This window comes from Stenella coeruleoalba, assembly GCF_951394435.1.
Source record: "Stenella coeruleoalba genome assembly, chromosome: 7".
Lineage (NCBI taxonomy): Eukaryota > Metazoa > Chordata > Mammalia > Artiodactyla > Delphinidae > Stenella > Stenella coeruleoalba.
The window spans coordinates 91,760,619-91,788,043 of NC_137153.1; the positions used below are offsets into that span (position 1 = coordinate 91,760,619).

Below are 27,425 nucleotides of genomic sequence, written 5' to 3' on the forward strand. Positions count from 1 at the left end.
CATTCCCAGAACTTGGATCTGTAATTTTTGGTCCAGAAAGTTTGTTTAATATTCAGACTCATCATGGGTAGTCAGGTAAAACAAAACAAAACAAAATAGAACTCTTCATAAGGCAATAGCAATTCTAAATTCTTCTCTGGCTCCCAAGGTCTCCTGAATGTACACATACTCAACCAAACACATACTTCCACACATCATACATGTGGACATAACAGTCATACCACACTCACACACACAACTCACACCACACTCATTGCACATGTACACACACTCACACTCAAATACACACACATACCACACATGAATACACACTGTTAAAGAGAATTATACTACCACTGGTTTCAGGATCTTTTGTGTATTTTGTTTCCAAAGTAATATACTGAATTTTATCCCACTATGTGCTATATAGAAATGTGACCTATATACGATATATTTTCTTGGATTGTATTAAGTGACCATTTGCAAATGAAGAATGGATTGGAAGTGGAAGAATGAACTGACTACCCCTAGATTCTAATCTAACAGTAACAGTTCTTTATGGTTTTATATGGAGGTAGAATTCAGAGGGCTTTCATATTCTCCAGTGCATTGTATCCCCCAACAATCCTGTGAAAGAGTCAGGGAGGTGTCTTTATTCCTGTCCCACAGATGGCACTCAGAAAGGTGATCTGAATTGACTAAGGTCAGAGTTGGGTCTAGAAGAAAGGACAGGTGGCCACTTTTCTGTATCCATGAAGCTGTTTCCCTCATCTAGTTGCTGAAGAGCCACAGCAATAAAGAAATTTTAAATGAGGTTTAAAATTGATTTTAAAATATAGATTATTTAAAGATTTTCCCAATCTAAGTGTTAAACATGTCTGCTATGCAAAATTTCAAAAACTTAGAAAAATGGAGGGAGAAAATTACATTTAGAGAAGACTATTGTTAAGATTTTTGGTATATTTCTTTTTCTTTTTGTTTTTTTTGTCTCTGCTACATGGCCCGCAGGATCTTAGCTCCCCAACCAAGGATTGAACCCAAGCCCTCAGCAGTAAAAGCTCGGAGTCCTAACCATTGGACTACTAGGGAATTCCCCTGGTGTATTTCTTTTAAAATATTTTCTGTTCAATAAACTTCTTTGTCATTTGATTTGTTTACTTAGTAGGGTAAGACTGAGTTATAACTTTTCTTATTTTTTTTCATAAAACATTTGTCATATATTTTCTTGTATGTATCTTATAATCATATGAGATATATATATATCTTATATATGTATCTTATAATCATATAATAGTTGCGAAGTACTCCATCAAGGGGCTGTACCATAGTTTATTTAGCAATCTCTGCCTTAGGATCTAGGTTGTTTCCAATTTTGGGCATTTCCACATTTGATTTAATTTTTCAGGGTAGATATCAAGAATTCGGATTATCAGGCTAAAATAAATCGGATATATATTTGCCAAATTACTTTCTAAAAGTGTTATGCCAATCTATCTTTTGTATTATAGAAATGAAATGAACTTAAGATGGAGTACTGTTCTTAAAAGACTTCCAGGCACAGGTAATTTCTAACTGGCCGCCTTGCCCACAGGAGGCAGCATCTGGCTGTGTTGTTCAGCTCCGTCGCTTCCTTCTTCAGTCCCATTTCCAACCTTTCACTACTCACCCCACCTCAACATTCCATTCATTTCTAAGGCACAACAGTTTGGTTTTGCTTTTTCTTTACACTATAAGCTCTCAGGAACCTCATCTTTCCCTCAGGACCTCATCTTTGTCATCCAAAATGGCTTATCAAAGTATTTTTCTAAACGAAGTTAGCTCCCTCCCTACAAAAGGCTCTGGAGTCAGCTGTAAAGATAAATTTTAAAAATTGAAGTATAGTTGATTTACAATATTATATTACTTTCGGGTGTACAACATAGTGATGCATTATTTTTATAGATTATAAGCCATTTAAAGTTATAATAAAATATTGACTATATTCCCTGTGCTGTACAGTATATCCTTGTAGCTTATTTATTTTATACATAGTAGTTTGTAACCTTAATTCCCTACCCCTATCTTGCTCCTCCCTGCTTCCCTCTCCCCACTGGTAACCACTAATTTGTTCTCTATATCTGTTGTGTTATATTCATTCATTTGTTTTATTTTTTAGATTCCATGTATAAGTGAAAACATACAGTATTTGTTTTTCTCTCTCTGACTTATTTCACTAAACGTAGTACCCTCAAGTTCCATTCATGTTGTTATAAATGGCAGAATTTCGTTCTTTTTATGGCTGAATAATATTCCATTGTGTATATATACCACATCTTCTTTATCCATTTGTGTGTTAATGGACACTTAGGTTGCTTCCATATATTGGCTATTTGTGAACAGTGCTGCTGTGAACATTGGGGTGCATGTATCTTTTCAAATTAGTGTTTTCGTGTTCTTCGAATATATACCCAGCAGCGGAATTGCTGGATCATATGGTAGTTCTATTTTTAGTTTTTTGAGGAACCTCCATACTGTTTTCCATAGTGGCTGCACCAATTTGCATTCCAACCAACAGTGTAGGAGGGTTCCCTTTTCTCCACATCCTCTCCAACATACGTTATATGTAGACTTTTTGATGATAGCCATTCTGACAGGTATGAGGTGATCTCATTGTGGTTTTGATTTGCATTTCTCTGGTGATTAGCAATATTGAGTATGTTTTCATGTACCTGTTTGCCATCTGTTTATCTCTGGAAAAATGTCAAATCAGGTCTTCTGCCCATTTTTTAATCAGGTTGTTTGTTTTTTTGATATAATGTTTTCAACACTCTGTATCACTTGTCAATGCTTGAAAAACATCTATTTATTTCTTTGAAAAACAACTATTTATTTGTTTGTTTGCTTATTTAGGCTGATGGATTTCAGGATCTCAATAAGGATGAACTTTGTAGGTATAACAGGTGTTCTAAGGAGAGAGCGGCTTGCAGGAAGTGACGAGTTCCCTGCTATGGGAGATGTCCAAGCAGAGGCTAATGATCACTTGTCAGGACAATTGTAAATGGAATTCAAGCAACAGCTGACCATCGGGTTAGAATAGATGACCTTGAAGACCTCTGTAATCTTGGGATTCTGTGAATCCACAATTTTCACCTTCTCTAAATATTAAAACACTTATTTATTAATGATCCATTTTAAGGCCTCTCCCTTTAATAACAGCGAACATAAATTGTTGAGCTAATGGGTCAAACACCTATGTCATGTTGCTTCCTCACCTGTGATTCAATGTGATTAGCTCTCTCTGGCAAGGTTCCTCCCAGTGGAATCCTTTTTTAGGTAATTTTTCTGCCTCTGAGACATTTCAGCCCTTTCACTATTTTAGGAAAAGAGTGATATGGCTGACACAAAGGCCGTAACACCTTGCCAAGAGGAATTCTCCACGAATGGAATAAATTAAGAGAGAAAGCCTGTGAAATGCGTGTCAGTGCAGCTGCTCTGACTTCCCCAAATTCAACACAGCTTGAGGTTGAGGATTCCTGATACTCAGGGCCAGATGATGCTTTTCATATCTGGAGTTAGTTATATCAGAAGAGCGCTGATACCTCAAGTAGCCTGCGCTTGGAGATGCTGGTGTGGTCGCCAGCCCTTGTCCCCCAGCAAGTCACCTTTCATTTCAACATCATGTTGCTCTTCAGAGTGGCTAAGGAGCACATTACCCTCACTTGAGGTAATTATTCTGCTTTGCTAAGAAACAATCGCCTAGGCCACTTTCATAATAAGCCAAATGTTAAATATTGCAAAGAACTCTGAGTGATGTAAGTACTGAGATTTAAAATGTACCAAAAGGTTTAAGAGTGAATATACATCTTATCCCAACAACTTCATTTCTTTGTAAGGAAATAATGAGAGATATGTTCAAGCATGTCCAATTGCAACACTTTATAGTATCCATATCTGGAACTTTCCTAAATGTCCTCGAATATGTTAAATGACGTACATCCGTACTATTCGGAATCGTGTTGTAGGAAAAGATTTGGAGGTGTGGAGATGTTTATGATACATTACTTAGTAAAAGAACCAGGTTAACAAATAATTGACTTTTTTCTTTTTGTTAAAAATATATATGTATTAAAAAAATATTTATTTATTTTGGCTGTGCCAGGTCTTAGTTGCGGCATGAGAGATCTTCGTTGTGGCATGCAGAATCTTTTAGGTGCAGCATGCGGACTTCTTAGTGCGGCATGCATGCAGGATCTTTCCCCAACCGGGGATGGGACCTGGGCCCCCTGCATTGGGAGCACAGAGCCTTACCCACTGAACCACCAGGGAAGTCCCCCAAAATATATATGTATTTTTAAAGAGTGTGTTTGATACAGATATAATAATAATAGTTAATATTTACTGAGTGCATATTGTATGTCAGGCACTGTCCAAATTGCTTTACATGTATTAACTTATTTAATCCTTAACAAAACTCTGTGAGGTACTATTATTCCCTCTGTTAACTAACTGCCTTGAAGGGACTGAACATTGTGATAATGATAATAATAACAGTAATAGTCACAACAACAAGAGCTAACACATATAATACAGTGTTTTCTATATGCCAGACACTGTTCTAAATACCTTGCCTATGCTAACTTGTCTAGTCTTTACTGTAACCCTCTGAGGATGACTGTGGTAGGCTGAAAAGTGGCCCCCAAAGATGTCCATGTCCTAATCTCTGGAGCCTGTGAATATGGTACCTTACACTGTCAAAGGGGCTTTGCAGAAGTGATTAGATGAAGGACCTTGAGATGAGGAGATCATCCTGGATTATCTGGGAAGGCCCAACATAATCACATAGGTCCTTAAAAAGATAAAACCTTTCCCTGCTGTGGTCAGAGAAAAATATGTGAAGACAGAAGCAGGGTCAGAGAGAGATTATGCTACTGGCTTTGAAGATGAGGGGAGGGGAGCCATGAGCCAAGGGAATGCAAGGAGCTTCTAGAAGCTGACAAAGGCAAGGAAATTGATTCTCTCCTACATCTCCAGAGGCTCTAACCCTGCCTACCTCTTGATTTTAGCTCGGTGAGACCCACTTCAGACTTCCGACTTCCAGAATTGTAATATCATAAAGTTGTGTTGTTTCAAGCCATTAAGTTTGTAGTAATTCATTACAGCAGCAGTAGGAAACTAATACAGAGGATGACTGCCATGTTAACAGATGAGGAGACGAAGACTTGGCAAGGGGAAGAAGCTTGCCGAGGTTTGCACAGTAATAGCTGGGAGCCCAGCGCAGCTAATCTGATTCCAGAACCCATGCTTCTCACCACTCTGCTGTACTGCCTATGAGAAAAGGAGGCCTGGCAGTGACTGTCCCCACCACCTATGCTGATGTGACAAAATGGAACTTGTTGAGCTACTGGTAAACAGTGGCTCAAAAGGGAAATAAACACTCATATAAGCTCCTCGATCTTTGTCATCCCAAGTTTTAAACTCTTAAACTCTGCTGAGAACTTTGAGCCTGCGTTAAAAGTTGATCATCCTGACACTTTTGAACTTAAATTCCTATTTGCTTACTCTGCCAATGGGTATTTTTTAGTCATCCCTTTAAATTTTATAATCTCTTTATGGTTTACAAAACACATTGGTCTTTGTTACTTATTTAATTCTCATAATAATCCTGTGCGGTAGATAAAGTAGATGGCTCTGAAGCTCAGAAAGTTTATTTTGCACCAAAGCCAAACAACCAATAAGGGTCAAAGCAGGAATTCTGGAGAATTCATCAGAGCACATTTTTACCCCTGCCTTGCCATGTTCAGACCTCACATTCATCAAAATATTTTAATGGACTAGAAAGACTTCTTCACATTGTTACTAGCTGAATCTATTCTGAATCATCAATTTACTAACGTTCTCAGGTTAGTAAAGATCCTAATCTGTCCTCTGAAGAGTTATGGCTCACACCCAATTACCACTTTCCTTAGCATTTCTATCATTTTCTACAAAATGGGAAAGACTCTCCTTTGCCTCTTTTGTTAAAACAGAGAATATCTTGCTCCTTTATTCTTGTCACTCCTATTATTTCAGAGGCTGAGAATAGGCTGACTGCAGGAGATTATATAGACTTGCTCTTTTATGTCTGTTTGAAGGAGAGTGAGAAATGGAAGTAGAAAAAACTTATGTAGTATTATTTTATTACTTCTTTTTTATGTGCCTTGCATGTCCAGCTGCCTATGCCGTTTCCACTTGGATAGCTCATAGGATTTTCACATTCAATGTGTGCGAAACTCTGCTTATCTCCCTTATCCCCGAACCCAACCCAAAGCCTGCTCCCTCTTCAGTGGTCCTGAATTCAGGAAATACCACCACTGTTCACCACCCAGAAAACTAGCAATCATCCTTCACACCGTTTTCTCTCTCAAACCTCTCATTACCAAATTCTATTGAGTATATCTCTTAAATAAATCTCAAATTTGTCACATTTACCCACGTTTACTGCTACAACCACCACCTAAGAGATAACTCCATAAAGAATCTTTTGGTAGCACGTAATAGAAAACAGCCTAAACAGTAAAGGACTTTCATTGCCTTATATAATTGAAAAAGGCCAGAGTTAGGATTGGCTTTGGGCAAGCCTTGATTGACAATGTCAGTAAGGTCACCCAAATCCTGGTTTCTTTCCATTTCTTCTTTCTACCTTCCACTGTGTTATCTCCCTGCTCAAACGGGATCACGCTGTCAAATAAGGGGGCTGCCAGGAGGTCCTAGGTCCTCATGCTTCTTTGTTCATGATCTTTGGGAAGGGAAAACATTTCCCCCAGTAGCTCTCATAGAAGAGTGACAAAACTTCTTTCCCAGTAGTCTTTAACCCCCTCCCCCCCAACTCATGGGTCACATGTCCTTCCCTGAATCAATCACCATAGTCAAAGGGTTGGATTTTGTTGATTGGAGGCTTACACTAAGGGTTAAGGGGAGATTAATCCCATTCAAACTCCAAGGCAAAGAATGTCACAGGGGAAATAACTTGAAGGAATTTGGGGGACTTGTTAACTGAGAAGGAAAGTAAAGTAAAGCACATATGAGTTATCCATGACACCACATTCACTTTTTCTTCCCTCTAATCTTTTACCACAGTGTAGGCAGTACAGTCTTTTAAAAAAAGAAATGGTGTTGTGCCACTTCATGATTTAAACCCACTTTGCTCCTTGGATAAAGATAAAAATAATCCTTAACATGCCTTACAAGTTCCATCTGGCCTTTCCTGCCCCTCCAGCCTCATCTGTTACCACTCTCTGCTCTTGATCACCATCCACTCACACCTCTGGCTTTTGTTCATTTTGTTGGATTATCTGGCTTTTTCCTATCTCAGAGCCTTCAGATCTGCTGTGCTATCTACCTAGAATGATCTTACCCACACTCTTCACATGGACAACTCCTCTTCACTTATGCTTTTCTGTTGTAGTCCCTTTCACTGTTTAAAATAAATTGTAATGAGATTGTCTACCTAATGCTTATTTTTTCCAGCTAGTCTGTAAGCATCACAAAGGCAAAAGTAGGGCTTGTACTTGTAAAAAGCACTGTGTCCATGTCATCTAGCATAGCTCTTGGACCTTGTTCAGCAAAGACATATCTAACCTGGGAAAAAGATATTTACCTCTTAGGATGCTATAAAATTAAATTAAGGTGTGTATAAATACTTAGAGCACTCGGTATAGGCTGATGAATAATTGCGAACTTAAAGTTGAATATTTATTTGGAGCACTTTCTACCAGGTGGTGTCTGTCCTAGTATTAACTTCTGGAAAATAACTGAATGACCCTTGGAAAGTTATTTTGCCATTTATCTTCATAAATATGTGTTGAAATGTGTGGCGTTTTCCCAAGCTATTTAGGGACAAGTGAGAAAGGGAATCTGGAAGACAGAAGAGATACTCTCCAGAGCTGCTGGTCTTATTTGCACTTCATCCCAACTTGACATTAATATACACATTTTGCATTGAAATCGTTTTCTGTTATTGAAACCTGAGTTTCATTATATACCAATCTACAGGGTCTTTGTGAAGGATTTTAGTTCTTTGCTCTTGTTTTCGTTTTTCAGGTTGTATTTATGTTTGGCGGGATGTATTCTTCAGATGTGCTTTGTTAAAGGTGCTATCATAAAACATAATCATTTTTATATGAATTATAATTTCAAGAATGGATTTCTTAACCTATTCCTAAATACTCACTAAGGAGATTCCTAGGAAAGGAGTGACTAATATAGCTGGGCACCTTAGCATTCATTATGTCATTTCATCATTTTAAAAACTTACCTTTTATTATAAAAACAATTCACATTCAAAATAGAAAATTTGGAAAATATAGATATGGAAAAAAACAAGCATTTGAAATCTTACCACCCAAAGAGATAACCACTGTTGACATTTTGATGGTCTCATCCTACACATGCATGTGCATACACACACATGCACACATGCATGGACCCTATTTCAAATGATCAAAAAAAGTCAAAATATTCATCAAGTGTTTTAATGTTTTCCAGTTAACAATAAATTGTGATCTTAATTAACTCTTTTATCTCTTACCACTATACTTTCTAAGACAGTAGCAACTAGTAGAAATTCACTTATATGCCATTTTTGGAGGGGGAGGAATGGGTGAGTTGGGATATAGAAAGGGAACAAACCACCTAGACTCCCTTTTGCTGTCCTGGAGCAACAACGCTTGAAAGCAACCCCAGGAACCATGCAATAGCTAAATCAAGCACAAGGCTGGCAGCACGGCAGGGCTTTTGCACCCAGCAAAAGGTCCAGAAAGGAGGCCTTTGAGGGCCAAACCATGTAATTGGCTCAGAGGCCAGGCTAAGCATAAAGCTTTTAAAAGAAAGCTGGCCTCTGTCACAGATGTGTAAGCAAACGCAAGGAAGAAAAGACACACGAAGTTTCCTTGCTACAGCTGCCATTCATTCACAGAACTGTTATGTAAAGCTGTGTAAAACAGAATTCATACTTAAGCTTGAAGAAATTCCAACCACAGCCAGATAGGCAGTAAGGGAAAACCTAGGCCTTGGCAGACCTCTTCTAATTCCAGTGTGAGCAGATAGAGGAAAACTAATATGGGATTCTTCAAAAAAAAATAGGATGGTAAAACAAAGATGTTATAAATTCAGAGGAAGCACAAACTTTTTGAAAAATATTTGCTATGGGATTTATAAAGTATTTTGATAGCATCTGTTTATGGGATTAACTAAATTTGTAGTGTTTCATCAAGTTTATGATGAAAGGTGAAAGAAAATATAATGAGACAGCCTATTCAGATGAACAAAGAGCTTCTTGAAAGGCATACAGAAATAAAGACCTGGCTTAGAGTTTAATTAAATTAAAAACATAATCTCAGATTTAAAATCAGAATTAGGAACACACAAGGCAAAAGAGATTTTTAGGAACTTACATAAGATATGCAGAAGACAATTTTGAAATGCTTTTTTGGAATATAGAGAAAAGGATATGGAAATGTGAAGATGACAGAAAAATCAGAGGAATGGAAAATAGAGCAGGTATTAAAATATGAATAAATGCCATAGAAAGAGATCAGAACAAATGAAAAATAAGTTGCTTTAAGAATTTTTTACGTACTGGAAAACCACCTGAGTTTGCAGGACTCACTGCGCCTAAAGTGACAATCCTGGTAAGATGAATAAATTTTATGGATAAAGGAAGACTCTCTAGTGAGGGCCATGCCACCTGGAGCTCCTTTTTTTCACTATAGATCAGTAACATTTGGAAGCGGCTCTGATGGGGCTCCAACAGTACTATTGTCATACCAAATAGGAAGACAGCAGGTATCAGGCCTTTGCTTGGCATGACTTCTCACTAATAAGATGGTCACCCCAAAAATGATGGGCAGTAATGTGAGGAAGAATGAGTACAAGGAGTAGAGAATCCAATACGGACAGGTGGCTATGGCTTCTCAACAAAGAAGTGATTACCAAAAGATAACTGCTGAGACTCCCCCACAGTCCCAGATCTCTTCCTCAGGCTACTAGATTATGGAACTTTCCTTCATTTTGGGATTTAAAAGGAATTTAATGGTGTCCAGGGAAGGGACTCAGGGAGAAATTAACAAGATCATCTTAGGGTAAAGGACAGTTCAGGTTAAAGTTGTCCTCATTCAAGGATGAAAATAAAGCAAAACAAAACAGTTGGAACCTGACAGAAATTATGAAATGATTATAAGAGATAAACAAAGAAAATAGAAAGCGATAGAGAAAAAAATACTTTTGAGAACAAGTTTTAGCAAGAAACAGAATGTACCTATACTAACTATGAGTTAAAGAAAACATGAGATTTTGAGACAAGAGTTAATTGATGAGATATTAGAACAAGGAACTGAATTAAAAATGGAGCCATCCCAGCAAAGCAAAGAGTATAGGGAAATGTTCCAAAACACCTGTTAAATTGTAATTAGAGAAGTACAAATTAAAACCACAATGAGATATCACCCTCTAGAATGGCTATAATCCAAAAGACCGACAATATCAATGGAAAATAAGTTAAAATTAAAATTTTTCTTTTTACTCACTGGAAAACCATTTGAATTTGTATGTCAAAAGGACTCACTGTGCCTAAAGTGAAAATCCTGGTAAGATGAGGGAATTAATTACTGGTGGGAATGAAACGTGGTGTAGCCATTCTGGAAAACAATTTCATGGATTTGTAAAAATTTAAACATATTTTCCAGATGTCCTAACAGTTCCACTCCTACAGACCTATCCAAGGAAATGCTTGCAGATGTTCATAGTGGCATTATTTGTAATAGTTCAAAAGTAGAAACAATACAAATGTCTGTTAACTGATGAATGGATAAACAAACTATAGTATATACATACAATGGAATAACACTCATAATAACAAAAGGAAACAAGCTACTGATACATGCCACAGAATAGTAGATGAACCTGAAGCACATTATACTCTCCTGTCCCTTGTCCTTAGAATGTATCTGTCAGGGGCAAAACCCCAACACTAGATGAGCCCACTGTCTGCCTTTGCCTTATTTGCACTCAGCTTTCTAGTCCTGTGAGTAAAAAAGGACTGATCTGATCAAATTGGTGTCAATATAAATTTGTGGTTACGAACCTCCACTGGTCTGTGCTTACTAGTTTCCTCAACAGCTCAAACTCTAGCCCTCCACAACTGTTTTATACTTTCCCTTCTCCTCAATTCTGACACCTTCTTTTCCCAATTCTCCTTAAATTTGCAGCAGATTAAATTACTGCCTACTTCACAGAGAAAGTAGATGTTTTCAAATAAGACTTCTGTAAACCTCCCTTCAGTGAGCTTGTTAACCTGTAATTTTCCTTTTCCTTTTATCTCTCATCCTTCCCATCTATTTGAAGAGTTGTCTTGCATCTACTTTTTCCACCCTTGTGCTAGGAATTGTAGTGAGCAGATCTTTGCCTATATGGAGCTTACCTTCCGGTGGGAGGAGAGAGTGTCAGTTCTTTGGGGAACCCTTTTCTAAATCATAGACTATATAAATCTTTGATTGACGCACCCAAAGTATCCAGAACCACCACGCTGGAACTATTGATCAAAGTTTCAACTGCTTGTTCAGTGTCGTTCTTTCCTATCGCACCGTTAGCTTCATGAGGGCAAGGGCTGGTCCCTGTTTACTGCTGTATTTATTAGCACTTAGCACAATATTGTGTATATGGTAAAGTCACAGTAGAATTTTGCTGAATGACCAACCGAAATAAGTGTCTTTGTTAACCATGATTATTTCTAAGTGATGGAAGTACTGCTGATAATTTATTCATAATTTTAAAATGTCTCTACATTTCCTTTAGTTTACATTATTAAATTAACATTTTATATTAAAAACAATAAACAAAACATAGTTAAAAACCAGTGGATTTGAATCCAAGTGATTTTTGCCTACATAATCTTGGGAGGAATTTCTTAGAATTATTTTGTGTTTATTCAAACTGAAAAAGCAGAAGCTAACTAATCTGCTTAGAATTGAGAAGCAAGTTTTTGATGGGTTGTTAGGTAACAGAATCAGATACAAAAATCCAGTAATCTTTCTACCATTAAATGATAGAAACTTGCATCTAAACTTCTAAAGGGACTGTGAGGTCATGCTAATTGGCTTTTTAACAATTTGTTGCTTATTAAATATTTAGCAAGACTCTGAGGAGGCCTGCTGTGATATCATATGAGTGGCTTTCAGACTTTTGCCCATAAAGTTGAAGAGTTCAAAATGATCCTATATGACAATGATGCTGCAAAGAGTTAAGATTATAAATATGTATAGTATAAAGGTCTTACCACTGAAGGGCCAGAGCAGGCATTCAGGAAATGCTGCAGTGAAATACTGTAGTTTCGCGTACTACTAATATCATTATTTATAGGTGAATTAACTTTTAATTTCATTATAAAATTCCCTTATTAAGTACCAGCAATTTCTCAACGCTATTTATTCGTTTGCCTAGTTTGTTTTTATACAGTATCTAATCTCTATTTTTGTTAATGACTTGACATTGCTATAAACTGGATCACTTAATCAGTGGATGGCATAAAATGGAAAATCATTCTTCATGCTGCATTTCCTTTTGCGATTATATAACTCTACAGGCTCTTTTAGGGCAAATAAGAAAGCCAAAGGGATAAGGATTATCAAATATATATTATGAACAAGAAAGAAGTCCTTCAGTTTCCTTCAGTATATAGTGCTCTTTGAATTACTTTTCAGATAAGCTGTACTGATCCCTCTGCTTACACCATCATGGTAACAATATATTTTACTCTATTATCTTTGGCTTTAGTGTTATTTTGAATCCTCCTCTGTTATAGAGTAGGAGCATAGAGTAGACTGTCATTATGAATTATATGTATTTATTTACATATGCACTCACATAGAAATACATTTGTGATGTCAGCATCACCACTTTATTACAATGTCATATCTGCGTACATTTGACTCTTTTTATGCTGTAGCATCAGGAAAATGTATGGAGTCAAAAGAGTTGTGTTCTTATCCCCAATCTACCATTCAGCGGCCATGACTGGGTACATCAACATGCCCTTCACTTTAGATCCCAGAGAAGGGATGTGATCAGCGTCCAAATGTACAATGAACAAAGTCAAGGAAATAAAGAAAAAAGAACAAACCAAACCTGTCTGTTGACAAACATGCTGTCTGGGCAGACTGCTTCTCATTTTATGATGAAAACAACCACTACCGCCACTTCGGCAACATCTGCCACAACAACATGAAGCCAATGGAAGAACTGCAGCAGAGCCTGGGAGAGGAAGAAAGGATGCAGCCTGACTCGGAGGCTGAGGCTAAAAGTTTCGTGTATCTGTAAATTATGAAGCTAAAAATTATACATATATGTACTTATATATATACACAGACATTTTAGAAAACTATTTGTTAATAAGATTTATAGCTGTTTTGAGAGAGAAAAGAATAACATAAAGAAAGAATAGACATAAATAGAAACAGAAGCAATAATGGGGACATAAAAGTGGAAAAGTTTCCTGAAAGGAATCTATAAAAATGAAAAAGAGAATTAAAAAATGAAAAGAATCACACCTGCATATTTACTGGCAAAATGTACTTAGATGAAGAGAGAAATCTCAATGCATATAATGTTTACCTGTGAAGGAATAAAGCTCTGGCTGGCTCAGAATTCTCCTTAGGAATGATAAATGCTAGAGAACAGTGGAGCAATGGGTTAAAATTTCTATGAGGAAACTCTTGAGACCTCACAAATTTAATACCTCTTTGTTAGATTTCATGTGTAAAGGCAGGAGAAACACATTCTCATATATGCAAAGCATTGAGAAACACTTAAAGTTATTGGATGTTTTACTCCAGTGGCCCAAGAATGAGCAAAACATGGTATAAAAGAACTTGTGGTTATTTGAAACCAAACGCAGGAGTAAGCCAAATATTTATAGTAAAATGAGTTTTTTAATTAAATGCAAATTTGAAAATTTTTCTTGAAAGAGAAAAGATGTACTCTTACAATTTTATTAACAATAATTTGGACCTAAGATGTCACGTAAGGTGAGGGGGTATATGGTAAGAAGCATTCCATATTTTACACACACACACATACACACACACACACACACACACACACACACACACTGTTCTTATGTACTCAGTTGCTGAATGCAGGGATGGTAGGTGGTCAGCACACATGCACCAGGTGCCCCTTGCTATTGTTCCATTTGTATATAGCTGGTATCTCTTCTGATTGGCTGAAGTGTACCTTCTGATTGGTTGTACCATACCAGTTATTAAATGTTTTGAATATCAACCAGGTTGAATGAATGAATGGATTAATGAATGATCAGAGATGATCTCTTCTTTTATCCTTACTCCTATATTGTTTGGGGTATTTTTACCCTCACATTTAAGAATCTTTGAGCAGGTGTATATTTTATTTATACTCAGTAAAATTCGGCCTCTCCTTCCTTTACATCAACCACAATATTCCATTTGTGTGCAGCTGCCTACCAAGTCTGAGGACAACAGTAATGTTGCATTTGACTTTTATTATTTTTTTTTAGTATCAAGATTTCTTTGTTCTCTATCCACGCTCTCCATAATAGTGTATAATCATCTGAGACTGTATTATTTCTGAATCTATTCTTAGTTACAGTATTGTGGACACCACTGGGTACCTTGGGCATTACTGTAATTCCTTCTATGTCATGCCTGCTAGGACTCCTTAGTAAGTGGATCCATACCTCACTTGTTCATTTTCTTGTCTCCCGTTAGGGATACATTTAATATTAAGATTAAAAAAAGGTTGGAAAGGCTCGTAGGCATTGTATTGTCGTTTTAAAAGTGACTAGGATGAAATGGGTGCTATGATTTGGTTTAATTATACTTAATTGATGCAAAGCTTAAACCAGTGTCCAGACCTCCTGCTCCACTGCTTTTTTTTTTTTTTTTAACATCTTTATTGGAGTATAATTGCTTTACAATGGTGTGTTACTTTCTGCTGTATAACAAAGTGAATCAGCTATACATATACATATATCCACATATCTCCTCCCTCTTGTGTCTCCCTCCCACCCTCCCTATCCCACCCCTCTGCCCCATGGCTTTTAATCAGGGTAGTTCATTTTCGGACAAACATATGCTTTCTTGTACTACTAACATGTGCTGCATTTCTAGCCCAAAGCTTTATCATTTTGCTATTTTAGATTGTAGTCCAGAAACCTAAATTTTCTTCTTTGACACCATCTGCATAGCTAGTCTTTCACCTCCCATAGCCTCCTTTCTCTTTGAAACTCCCAACTGTTAGTTGGAAGAATCAATGACAACACCACCTGTACCCCCACAGATTCCTAAGCCAGACTCTCCAGTTCCAAAAGATGTTTCCTGGAGACTCCTTTATTGCCTAATTAATTAATTAATTAATATTTATTGAGCAGCTATTGTGTGCCAGGAACTGCGCTAATTGGTTCTTTCCCAACTGAATAGTAATTGAACTGATAATGAACTTAAGGGGAATTTCTATTGCAATATGCAAACAAATAAGTTGCCTTTCTCCCCACTAAGGGCATTTCTGTCTTGTTTTCCCCTTAAAATTCTAGAGATACACTTAAGATATCTTACAGTAAAATTTCCATTTCATTTTTTAAGCTTCTGTTTTTTTCATTTTTAGGGAAGGTATGTTCATTCAGACACATTAGAAAATTCAGATTAAAAGCAAGAGGAAAACTGGCCAAAAAAAAAGGAAAATGTTTTATATGTGCATGCATTAAAACGATCTGAAAGAATGTACTCTTCATGGAACCTCTCTGCGAAATGAGACTCGAGACAAGGAGGGGAGGAGGCTGGAGAAGGTATTTTGCTTTGTTCCCTTAAGTATGGCTTGAATTTTTATGATCATATATTGTTTTTATAATTAAAGATCTAAATGCAGATATGAAACAAAAAACATCAAGGTCATCTAGAGTCGGCAATCTTTCTACTACAGTGGCACATGGGAACATAAAGGAATAAACTACACTTACATCTAATTGTTAGGATTTTATTAGATTCAGAATGTGACTTGTAATCTATTGATGATGTCTAGATCTTGCCTTGAGGACACTATTGAGAGACAGTTCTGAAGGGTGCTGGTATCATCTAAAAGATGACGTTGGAGCCCTAACCCCCAGTACCTCAGAATGTGACCTTATTTGGAGATAAGGTGTTTACAGAGATAATCAAGTTAAAAAGAAGTAATTAAGGTGGGTCCTAATCCAGTGTGACTGGTGTTCTTTTATTTATTTATTTTTAAAACATTTTTATTGGAGTATAATTGCTTTACAATGGTGTGTTAGTTTCTCCTTTATAACAAAGTGAATCAGCTATACACATACATATATCCCCATATCTCTTCCCTCTTGCATCTCCCTCCCTCCCTATCCCACCCCTCTAGGTGGTCACAAAGCACCAAGCTGATCTCCCTGGCAACACAATTTTTTGAACAAGAAAAAAACTTATTTTATTTTTTGGGAAAAGCAAGGGCCTTGTTTGAATCCCTGATCATATCCTTGTGAGATATATCTATATCTATATATAGATATATAGATATATAGATGTGTGTGTGTGTGTGTGTGTGTGTGTGTGTGTGTGTGTATAGCCATTTAGTGATAGCCATTCTTACAGGTGTGAGGTGATACCTCGTTGTGGTTTTGATTTGCATTTCTCTGATGATTAGTGATGTTTGGCATCTTTTCATGTACCTGTTGGCCTTTTGTATGCATTCTTTGATTTTGTCTGTTTTATTTACTTCTGTATGGTCAGGCTTAGAGTGGAACCTGGCATATAAAAGTTACTCAATAAATCGTTGTGGGAAAAATAAAGACCATGTGTTAGCATTTTAGAAATACTTAGGTGATTCTGATTCAGGTGGTTCTAGGAATATTCAACTACTGGTTAAAATTATAGAATATTTAAACGAAATTAAAGCTATTTGCAGGGACAGATAATTAATAGATCAGAGGAAAGATTTATTATCTGATTTGCTTCAGAGATGGATAAGATTTTTTAAAACATAAAAAGCATTACCCATAAAAGTGGTGGATAAATTCAGTTACCTTAAGATGAAGAACTTTAATTCAACGACAGACACCATGAAGAGGATGAAAAGATAGGTCACAAACCAGGAGATGTAATTTGCAACACATGTAACTGACAGAGGACTAGTATCTGCAAATAAATGATTTTATTTAGAAATAAATAATACCTACGAATCAATAAGAAAAATACAAGCTGATATAAAATGAATGAAAGGCCTGGATAGACATTTCCCAAAAGAAATCCAAATGACCAGTAAACGTATGATAGTGTGCTCATTTTACTGGTAATTAAGAATTATAAGTTAAAATCATGATATGACATTACACATTCATTAAACTGACAAAATTAAAAAGACAAATCTGCCAATATTAACTATTGGAGTAGATATGGATCAATGGAGAATTATACCTTGCTAAGGGAAGTAAATATTGGTACAGCCACTTTCAAAATGATTTTTAGCACTATCTTTTAAACTTGAACATACCCCAGAACCTGGCGTTTCCTTTCCTAGGTATATTCTAGAGAAACTCTTGCATATAAACACCACACAAATGCAAGGATGTTCATAGCTGTTTAGCATGTTATTTGTGATAGAAAATTATTGGAAATACCCCAAATATCCACCACCATGACAATAACTATATAAATAAAATGGAATATTATATGTAGTGAAGATGAAGAACTCACAGCTACACTGCTATAGCATGCCTGAATTTTGAAAACATAATATTGAGTGAAAAAAAGCAGGTCACAAAAGAATCCACACAGCTAAATACCATTTTTAAAGTTTATAAACAAGTGAAACTTAATTTACTATTTAAGAATACATATGTATGGAGTAATACCATAAGAAAAGCAAAGGAATGATAAATACCAATTTCAGGATAGTGGTTAGTTCTGGTGGGGGTGTAGGAAGAGGCAGCGGAGGGGATTAGAAAGGGGCATGTGGATTAGTACAGGGATGTTGGGAATATTCTAGTTCTGAGGGTAGGTGGTAAAGTCATGAGGTAATTATTTTTATGCTTCACTATTTATGTGTATGTGACCTCCTTTTGTATGCCTATTAGATAATTTAAAAATCCAATCATAAGAATGATTTTTAACTATGGAAACTTTTAGTTTGTAGTTACCAGATTGTAAATTCCTTGAGTGTACCTGTTTGGCACAAAGAAAACATCAACAATGATTTGATGAAGGAAGATTTTTGTGATATGGGTATACCAATACTTCTTGAAAAAAAGTAGTTAGAAGAGATTGAAGACTGATGTCCTCTGTAGTCCTCTTATCACTTTGTCTTAATTTGCTTAAGATAGTCATCTTTTTTCACAGAATATAGCTAAATCACCATCCCACTTCATGAGAATATCAAATTAATGGGATCTGAATGAATGTGGTTTTACTAATCTGTATAAAATTGATAATTAGCTTGTGTGGAAACATCATTTGGTCTAGCGTATGCAATTCATGTCTTGAAAGGTGCTGATGGAAGGAATTAGAAGATTTAATTTATGCTGTGAAATTGTTCTTTCTGAGCCCTCTTTATATGATGCAAAGATTTCTTAAAGAATGTTTTATGATTATCTCAACCTTAGGATGGAGTGTAGGGGGATGGGTCATAAAAAGGTAAAGCTGTCTAGGATGGGAATGAAAATAAGAAGGTAAAATATTCTGCTCCTCACCAAATGCATCTTTTGTTTTTATGTTCTGGGTTTTTGCTTCACTAACTAAGCAATAGAAAACAATTGAAGTAATATGAAGAAAACCCCTGCTTCAGGTGACTCTTCTTAGAAGGGAATATGGTATTTAGAAAAGGGATTCTACTCATGTTCTCTGGGTTGATGCTGACACTTGACACCCCTACCTTGGATGAGCTCCTGAAGTTGGAACTTCATGGCAGTTGAGCTTGGTTCAAGAAGGATCATCAACACTAGATGCACTACAGTTTATGTCCATTCCTAGGGAGGATGCTTGGACCTAGGGAGTGTACTGCTCTGGGATTAGTGGAGATGGATCCTTGGAGGCATTATTGTTTTTTGGACTAGAGTCTTCCAATGTATAGGCCTTTGCTTCAAGATCCAGGGTGTCTTAGGTATTCAGTTGGCTCAGGTGGGTCAATTTAAGAGGCGTGATAGAAGATGCTCCCATTCCCTCTAGGTAACTCAATAACCAGAAGAATGATTCTAAGCATCAGACACTAGGAAGGAATAGTCTGAAGGCCTCTGAGGCAATCACTGACATCCCTAAATTAGTTTGGGAGCAGAAGACATAGGTAAGGAAAAAGAAGCAGATCTGTAAGAAAACTTAAGACCCTAATTATAAAGTATTAATCTAATCTTATTCAAATTCTTTCTTAAAAGAAATTAAAGATGATACAAATAGATAGAGAGATATACCATGTTCTTGGATTGGAAGAATCAACATAGTGAAAATGACTCTAATACCCAAAGCAACCTACAGATTCAGTGCAATCCCTATCAAACTACCATTGGCATTTTTCACAGAACTGGAACAAAAAATTTCACAATTTTTATGAAAACACAAAGACCCCAAATAGCCAAAGCAATCTTGAGAAAGAAAAACGGAGCTGGAGGAATAAGGCTCCCTGACTTCAGACTGTACTACAAAGCTACAGTAATCAAGACAGTATGGTACTGGCACAAAAACAGAAATATAGATCAATGGAACAGGAGAGAAAGCCCAGAGATAAACCCACGCACATATGGTCACCTTATCTTTGATAAAGGAGGCAAGAATATACAGTGGAGAAAAGACACCTCTTCAATATGAGGTGCTGGGAAAACTGGATAGCTACATGTAAAAGAATGAAATTAGAACACTCCCTAACACCGTACACAAAAATAAACTCAAAATGGATTAAAGACCTAAATGTAAGGCCAGACACTATCAAACTCTTCGAGGAAGACATAGGCAGAACACTCTATGACATAAATCACAGCAAGATCCTTTTTGACCCACCTCCTAGAGAAATGGAAATAAAAACAATAATAAACAAATGGGACCAATGAAACTTCAAAGCTTTTGCACAGCAAAGGAAACCATAAACGAGACGAAAAGACAACCCTCAGAATGGGAGAAAATATTTGCAAATGAAGCAACTGACAAAGGATAATCTCCCGAATATACAAGCAGCTCATGCAGCTCAATATCAAAAAAACAAACAACCCAATCCAAAAATGGGCAGAAGACCTAAATAGACATTCCTCCAAAGAAGATATACAGATTGCCAACAAACACATGAAAGGATGCTCAACATCACTAATCATTAGAGAAATGCAAATCAAAACTACAATGAGGTATCATCTCACACCAGTCAGAATGGCCATCATCAAAAAATCTACAAACAATAAATGCTGGAGAGGGTGTGGAGAAAAGGGAACCCTCTTGCACTGTTGGTGGGAATGTAAATTGAAACAGCCACTATGGAGAACAATATGGAGGTTCCTTAAAAAACTTAAAATAGAACTACCATACGACCTAGCAATCCCACTACTGTGCATATACCCTGAGAAAGCCATAATTCACAAAGAGACATGTACCACAATGTTCACTGCAGCTCTGTTTACAATAGGCAGGACATGAAAGCAACCTAAGTGTCCATCAACAGATGAATGGATAAAGAAGATGTGGCACATAGATACAATGGAATATTACTCAGCCATAAAAAGAAATGAAATTGAGTTATTTGTAGTGAGGTGGATGGACCTAGAGTCTGTCATACAGAGTGAAGTAAGTCAGAAAGAGAAAAACAAATACCGTATGCTAACACATATATATGGAATCTTAAAAAAAAAAAAAGTGGTCATGAAGAACCTAGGGGAAAGACGGGAATAAAGATGCAGACCTACTAGAGAATGGACTTGAGGATACGGGGAGGGGGAAGGGTAAGCTGGGACAAAGTGAGCGAGTGGCATGGACATATATACACTAGCAAACATAAAATAGATAGCTAGTGGGAAGCAGCTGCATAGCACAGGGAGATCAGCTCGGTGGTTTGTGACCAGCTAGAGGGGTGGGATAGGGAGGGTGGGAGGGAGGGAGATGCAAGAGGGAAGAGATATGGGAACATATGTATATGTATAACTGATTCACTTTGTTATAAAGCAGAGACTAAGACACCATTGTAAAGCAATTATACTCCAATAAAAATGTTAAAAAATATTGTGTCTTAAAACAGAAAGGTAGTGATTGAAGATTGATTACAAATGCAGTTTAAGATCTTAAATCCAAGATTTGTAATTGCTAGAAGTTGTCATGTCAGGAAATTTCAATATTCCAGTCTTGGGAGAAAAGATTGTCTTTCCCCAGGTTTAATCTTTTCCACTTGAAGACTGCTGTTATGAGCACAATTCCTGGTCCTTAGGATACAATGATGGTCTTGTAATCTCATCCCACTTGGTCACAGGACCTCTACAGTGGACCTGACAAAGCACTGAATAGACTTAAATAAAGTTTTGCTGACTGCCCAGTAAAGAAATGATTAATAGCAAAACAGCCAGATACGCCCAAAGTGATTGCACCATAGCTCATCTTCTCAGTTTCTCACATTTTTTATTAAAATGGTAGATTGATTTTTCTGCTTTCACAGCTTCTTCAGTGTAAGATGATGCATGTTTTGCCTGGCATCAGCAGCAGCCTGCAATTGTAAGATTGAATTCCTGTTACTGTGTGTGTGCGCACGCATGCATGGGCTATAGTGCAAAAGTTCTGGACTGAGTGTTAGGACACCCAGTTTTTATTTTTGCTTTCTGCACTCACAATCCAGATGACTTAGTGAAAACCACTACTCTTTGAACTTTTAAATTTTGCAACAGCAGCTTTTCCTTTGGTTCCTCAGAGGTGTGTGAGAGTGCTTTGTCATGGTTGCTGGGTGAGCCCACGAGGCACTGTGGTGCAATGGTTAGGTTCACTGGTGCTGGATGCAAACAGATCCTGTTTTGAATCCTGGTCTTGCCATTTACTCTGTGTGAGTGTAGAGAAATTGCTTCTTAGTGTTTTCTCATTTGCTTGAATATGGCTATTGTGAGCTTTAAGTGAGAACCTGTCTGTACCAGAAAACCAACAAGCGTGGTGACAACTTGTCTTCTGACAATTATGAATCTTGATGCTCTTTTGACATAAGATTATACCTGGTAATACATCTGACATTAATCTCTAATCACTACCTTTCTGGTTCAAGAGAGAATTCAGAAGAGCTCAGTTAAATATCTTAAAGGTAGGGTTTAAATTGTATGTATGTGGTTCTGGTCCTCTCTTTTTTCTGCCTTCTAAAATTCTTGGGGTCTGCAGTGGGCCTCAGTGACTGACATTGGAGACTTTCAGATGGACCCTGCATTTGTTGAGTAGATAAATTCATTAATATTGCCACTGTACTATCAGTCAACAATAAAGCCTTGATGACCCATCTAATCTCCAAGACATATTCCAAGTATCCATATTCAGTCTTTGTTCCTGACCAACTACGGGGACTTTTATTTTAAAATATTCTCTGTCATTGAAACCAGCTTCTGTTTTCTGGGACACAACCCCCTCCCCAAAGCTTGCATTGGTGCTTTGAGGAATTATTTATGTTCTCCCCAATTTTCCACAAAATAAGAAAAATGTACAGCATAATTATCTATCATTCCTTTTTCCCAAAATGTAGCAGTATTTTTTTGCACTTTGGACAAAGAGGCATTGCTAAACTTCTTTTTCCATGGAAAGCAGTAAAAACCTTACAGAGAGTAAATAGGATTTGTTTTCTCAACAGTGGCTGTTACTCAGAGTTAATGACATTTCATCATAATCACTGCATTTGTAATACGGTGCGTGACGGTTGGTGTTCAGTTAACAACGGAAAATACCAGGTGTGAATAAAGTCAGTAAAAAGAAGATATTCACTATGAGGAAGCTAATTATTTAACAAAAATGTGTTTCACGTCTAATAGGATTTCTTGGCAATCTCAATGCAAGGACCATTTTGGAGTTTATATCAGGAAAAGAGACCACATTATGAGAGAGAGACAAAATAAGGAAACATGTTATCTGGTCATTCTTTGATGTTTAGGTTATTTATATCCTGCCAGGTTCTTAAAATGACTTAAGGTATCTTACAAAGATCCATGTATGGTAGCAAAGATAAAATAAATTGAAAATGAAAAATGAAGCAAAGGAAAAACTAAAGATAGGAAGGTACAGTGGAGCCTGGAATTACCTTAGTACAAAAAGACAAGCTGTGAAATCCTACTTGCCAGGGAAGGCCCCGAAAGTTGGCTTAAAGCTTCCTGTTGGCCAGTGTTAAAGGGAAATGTGATCTACCTTGCAGTTCACAATATTAGTAATATAGTGAGACATTCCTCCCATGGATATTTATAGAGAGGGCACTTTGAAATCTAGTTAACAACATCCTCAGCAACAAGATAAGAAAACACAATTTAAAAAATTGTGACAAAATACACATAACATAGAATTTATCATTTTAACCATTTTAAAGTGTACAATTCAGTGACATTAAGTACGTTCACATTGTTGTGCAGCCATCACAACTATCTAGTTCCAGAATTTTTCATAAGATGAAAACCCCATACCCACTGAGTAGTCCCTTGGCAACCACCAATCTCCTGTCTGTCTTAACAACATTCCTATAGTAAGCATGATAAACACTTTTATAACCCTATGCATTATAATGCCACAGGTAGAAGTGGGTGACAGCATACTGTTTTCATATTTATGTTTGTCTTCTATAATTTTGACTTTCTAGAAAAAAAGAAAACTGACTTGACAGAAGAGAGGTTAGATAGCCTCCCTCACCTCTGAAACCACCAGGGAGAATACCTGGAGAGGACTTGTTCCACCTAATTGGTTGGGTTGGAAGAACTTCTACAGAGAGACATTCACCAGGATATTAAAGAGGTTAGTTTGGAGGAAAAGAAAGGCTTGGATCAAGTTTGTTGAAGAGTGACTTATAGCCAAGAATTACCTAACTGTCTTAGCATTTATCACAACCCTAAGGGTCAATTGAATTCCTCCTGTTGGAGGCTAATCTAGCATGAGGGAGAGAGAGAAGCCACATTTGTTGCCCTGAAGGAAAAAGAAGTAAAGATTTGGGAAGCTGGAGGTGAAACAAGTATGATTCAGCCCATTGAGCTAAATTCTAGATAAGCAAGGTTTTAGGGAAGGGAGATGGGATAGATGGGATTAGTAACCTTTAAAATCATTGTGGGACTCAATTTGTAGATTGGATTCCTTAGTTTCTGCTTCTAATGTGCTACGAAGAAAGACTGGTTGATTTTGCCTTGCTCCAGTATTTAATTCAAGTTTTGAATAATAAGTGGGCATATGAGTATGAAAAACAACATGAGTCAAGATATGCAGGCATTGCACTTTGGGCTGCACTCAGAATCATCTTTGATTCTTTCTCCTTGCTTCTTTTCAGCCACACATCCAGTCATTTGACGAGTTCTGCTTACTTGATGTCTTCAGTGTTTTTCTTACAACTCTCTTCCATTCTTAGGGTCATGACCCTCATTCAGGACCTTATTAGCCTCTTTTGTCTGGATGACTACTATAGTTTTCTAACTGGTCTTACATCTGTTAAGCTCTTGACCATTTAATTCTTTTTTCAAACTGTTGCAAGAATAAATGTCCTAAAGGCTATTTAGATCAGTATGCTCATATCACTCTTTTCTTCAATATAAGAAATAAATATATGATAATGATGTCATCACAATTAGAGAAAAAAGGATTATTCAAAAAGTTGAGCTCAGGCGTGAGTTATTATTTAGGGAAAACCACTACTTAAATCCTCATCATATGTCATAATAAAGTATGGATATATTAATGAAATAATAAAAGCACTCGAAGAAGATATAGGTGAATACTTTTCTGATTGAAGGATAGGTAAGAGACTAATGGGAGAAACCACAGAGAAAAAAAATGATTGACTTGACAACATAAAAATTTTAATTCTCTAGGTCAAAAATATAAATGAAAAGATATGCACGAAGCTGGTCAGAATGCATAATGAATATGAGAGATCCCTGCTTTTTTTTTTTTTTTTTTTTGGCTGTACGCGGGCCTCTCACTGTTGTGGCCTCTCCTGTTGTGGAGCACAGGCTCTGGATGCGCTGGCTCAGCGGCCATGGCTCACGGGCCCAGCCGCTCAGCGGCATGTGGGGTCTTCCCGGACCGCAGCACGAACCCGTGTCCCCTGCATCGGCAGGTGGACTCTTAACCACTGTGCCACCAGGGAAGCCCCCTGCTTTTTTATTCTCTAGTTCCAGTCACACTTACCTTGTGGCAGTTACTAGAAACAGTCAGACACCTTTGCATGTGTCGTTCCTTCTGCATGGAATGCTCTTCCTGAACATCCTCCCGTGACTGGTGCTTCCTAATTCTTTAGGTCTAGGTCAAATATTCTCTTCTTAGAAAGGTCTTCCCTGTTAACCTTCTGTAAAGTAACTAGCCCTCATTGTCTCACCCTTTATGACCTTGACTCTGTCACATTACTTGTTTCGTGTTCTTCATAGCTGTCATCACTGATGGAAATCATCTTATTTGTTAGTGTTCTCATTTGTTGTCCTCTAGAATGCAAGCTGCGTGAATGTCTGGGTCTCATCTGTCTTGGTCAGCAGCAGCTAGACTTCTATATGTAGATAAAAATGTCTATATGTAGATAAAAAGATTGGAAGGATATGTAACAAAATACAGTAACGGGGTTATTTTTAGGTAGAATTTTGTAGATGATTAATTTTTTCTTTTTTTTAACTTTTCTGTCTTTCCCAAATTTTCTAAAATGAGTGTGCATTACTTTGATTGTCAGAATTATAACTAAATAGTATTTAATAGAAGTCATATTTTATTAAACAATAGCAGCTATAGTGTTAGATCATTAATCTCCATTAACATTGACAAAAGATGATAAACTATGCAGACTATAAAGAACAAATTTCCTAGAAACAAAAGTGTCAGCTTGCATCCTCTTAAAGTATTCACACATTTAACACATCCAGTTAGCATAACTGAATAATGAGGAAATCATGCCAAAAAGTACCATCCAAATTGGATCTTCTTTTAAGATTCTAAAATAAAACTCTTTAAATAAGAAGAAAAATAATTAAAAAAAAAACAAGTACCACTTCCTAGTTTCAAAAAATAATTGTCAGGGGTTTAGTCTCCCTGAATCTACCAGACATTAAAAAGGGCAGTTGAGGAAAAGACCTGAATATAAAACAGTTTGAAAAATAGCACAGTGGAACTATCTACGTTGCCATCTGCAGAGATACTATGACTCTGGAAAGGTCTGTTATAGTCTTTTACCCATTCTGAGCAATTCTTTGTCATTTATTAACATTGTTTAAACTGATCAGTTTAACATGGGGAAAAAAGCACCAGTTTTTTTTCCTCCAGAATGCAAATTTTTTTGGCCATGAGTGAGACTTGGTCGGGTTTTTTTATATAAAGTGATTATACTTTAAATGACCTCAAATGGTCAAGTTGTTAGGAGCAAAAGTAAAGCAAGATATAGCAGCCCTGTGTTTCATTTATTCACTCGTGAAATCTTTATTCAGCACCTAATATGAATCAAGCACTGTTGGGTATTGGGAATGTGATAGTAAGACATATGATACTTGTCCTCAAGGAGCTTACCTTCTAGTGGAGGGAACACAAGTAAACCACATAGATACCAATTGTGATAAGTTTTGGAGGAGCAATAGTTCCATGAATAATAAAAGGGTAAGGAGCAATAGACAGATATAGAGATAGGGAAGACTTCTTCAAGGAGATGACATTTAGGCTGGGACCTAAAAGGATGAAAAGGAGTTTGCTACGTGAAAAGCCAAAAGGTGTTCATTCCCAGTTCAGATATGCCTAGGAAATGTCAGAATCCTGCATGATCAAGCAAAGTGAGCAGTCGAAACGTGAGATGAAGTTGGAAACATAGATAGAGGCCAGGTCACATTGGATATTGTAGTTTTTAATTTTAAATACCATAGGAAGCCACTAAAGTATTTTAATCAGGGAAGTGACAGGATTTAAAATACCATAGGAAGCCAATAAAGTATTTTAATGGGGAAATGACAGAATCCAATTTTAAATGATCATTCTTGCTATTACGAGGAGATTGAGTTTTAAAGGGACAGAACTAAAAGCAGGAGGACTAGTCAGGAGACTACTGTAGTCATCCAGAAGAAAGGCTAGGGTTGGACCATAGTATTAGCAGTGGAGATGGAGAGAAGTGGATAGATGCAGGATATATTTTGGAAGTATACTCAAGTGGGATGCTGTGGGATTGAATACAAGAATTTAGAAAAACATTAGGTTGAGTCCCAAGCTCTGGCTTGATCTTCTGGGGGCAGAGCATAGGATGAGAAGATTGGCAGAGGAACAGAG

At 36.9% G+C, this 27,425-nt stretch overlaps 1 protein-coding gene across 6 annotated transcripts in view; it reads left to right on the forward strand.

Annotated features, from left to right (window-relative positions):
* The window catches only part of PLPPR1 (phospholipid phosphatase related 1), a 616,358-nt gene that overhangs the window by 139,772 nt on the left and 449,161 nt on the right, over positions 1–27,425 (forward strand). For 5 of the 6 annotated variants that reach the window (XM_079927525.1, XM_079927524.1, XM_079927526.1 and 2 more), the window contains 2 exons: positions 15,631–15,811; positions 16,045–16,201. The exons of the other annotated variant lie outside the window; for it this stretch is intronic. The gene's annotated coding sequence lies outside the window, so the exon portion shown is untranslated. The remainder of the gene's footprint in view (positions 1–15,630; positions 15,812–16,044; positions 16,202–27,425) is intronic. 6 annotated transcript variants of the gene reach the window in all.